Source organism: Sinocyclocheilus rhinocerous, unplaced genomic scaffold (assembly GCF_001515625.1).
Source record: "Sinocyclocheilus rhinocerous isolate Xijiao unplaced genomic scaffold, SAMN03320098_v1.1 C36804682, whole genome shotgun sequence".
Lineage (NCBI taxonomy): Eukaryota > Metazoa > Chordata > Actinopteri > Cypriniformes > Cyprinidae > Sinocyclocheilus > Sinocyclocheilus rhinocerous.
The window spans coordinates 1-1,837 of record NW_015786060.1 but is presented as its reverse complement, the minus strand read 5'-3'; the positions used below and the strand labels follow the sequence as shown (position 1 = coordinate 1,837).

The following is a 1,837-nucleotide window of genomic DNA, read 5'->3' as shown; positions in this document are numbered from 1 at the left end:
TTACCGCTCGTTTTCCTTAACCACCTGCTCCAGGCTTGCTTTGACGTCTGTCATCTGCCTCTGAGTGTTTGACAGGGAGAAACAAGTGTGTGAGTAAGTGAGTGGTGGGAGGAGGATGATGATTGAAAGAGACTGAGAGAAAGCGTACTCTTGAATGGCAAACTTATTATAGGACAAATTCACTTGACTTGGGATTAAACTGCAATTTAAAGCTGACAGCATGAAATCAGCCCCATCAAGCCCTGACAGTCATAAAACCTCACTGTAATGTGAGCATTTATGTGGTGTAAGCATTTGTGTTGGGTAGCAATGTGTACCTGATAGAACTTGAGCTGCATCTCCATCTGTTGTATGTGCCTGTCATATTCTTCTATTAGAGGAGCCATTAGACTGAAAACACCCAGGTCAGAGAACAACATCGTAAAACATTTAAGATTATAGGTTATTAACATTTAGGGTCCCATAATACTGGATTACATAGCAGTACAGTTATAATAATACTGTAATTACAGTATACTACTATAAATAGTTTATAATTTTACATGTATTACATAATTAAAAAGAAAACATAAATACTACATTTTATATGTTTTCTAAATAAAAGAAATATGCAAAAATATGAAAAAGTTGTCATCACAATAAAATAAGGTAAAAGGTGAGAAAATTAAACAGAACACAACAGCACACATTCAGTTCATACAAGTTCAGTACAAATTTCTGCCACTCTTTCAAAATAAGATAATTTAGTGACATGGTGTTCATAAAAAGGCCTGATTTTTTTTTTCATTATGAACTGGATGCATGGTTAAAATAGTAGAGGACTTGAACCAGAGACTGTAGTAGCAGGTTTTTTAAGGCCGTAGAGACTCACCCTCTGTCTGAGAGCCAGGGAGCTGCAGATTCCATGACCACATCACCGGTCTAAAAAAAAAAAAAGAAAGAAAAAAGTGAAAGAAGTCCTTCAAGCCTTTATTCTGGGTTTCTGCAGGGTTATGAATTTACATTAAGACTTTTAAGACCTTTGTAAGACCAAGAAAACTTATGGAATAAATTGAATGGAACATGATACATCAATATCTTTATCATTGTTTTTGTCTTGTTTTCTAGTGCAAATGTCTAAAAGATTCTTGAATCATTTGCTTAAGAAGTAAAATGATATAAAATAAAGAGACTTGTTTACGGTGAAATTGATCAAAACAGAGTGAGTTTATTATTAAAAAAATAAAAAATATTTGCCAATGGGCTCAAGAAAACTACCTTTATTAAAAGGGAAAATAAGATTTCATACCCCACTGACGGACATTTGTTCTTGTTTTAAGCATAAACTCAATGTTGTGCAATTTACTCTGAAAACAAGACTTTATATGTTCAATCTGCATCTCAAGTAAATGTGTCTTGATTTAAGGATGTTTCGATATTTGTTTTGGAAAACAGGGCAAAAATACTGAGGAAGATGTTCATTCTTTTGCAGTGCACGCAACATTTAATGACGTGACTATGAATTTAAGAGTTTCTGCTTCGTTTTAAGACCTTTTTAGGGCTTCATTTGTGGAAGTGTGAATTAAGAATTAAGAAATCATGTTTATTTGAGGAATTTACTGTTTATTTTCCCCCCACTTGCTCAGACTTAAATACGGTCAAAATTTAAAATCTGTCATAATTTACTCTCTTGTTATTCCAAACCTGTTTGGAAACCATTCACTTTCTTTGTATGGAAAATAATGCAGTAACAGTGAATGGTGACTCGAGCTGTTAGTTCTCACATTCTACCTTACAGTGGCGGCTCCAGGACTTTTTTGTTGGGGGTGCTAAGGGGGGCTTAACAGTTCAGAGGGGG

General features: G+C 34.6%; 1 long non-coding RNA gene across 1 annotated transcript; it reads right to left on the bottom strand.

Annotated features, from left to right (window-relative positions):
- Nucleotides 1-2: 2 nt before the first annotated feature.
- Nucleotides 3-926, bottom strand: LOC107736586 (uncharacterized). The gene is made up of 3 exons (XR_001639698.1): nt 872-926; nt 318-390; nt 3-60 (listed from the first exon to the last, which is right to left on the bottom strand). It is a non-coding gene; the product is annotated as an uncharacterized LOC107736586 (long non-coding RNA).
- Between the last annotated feature and the right edge of the window lie 911 nt (nt 927-1,837).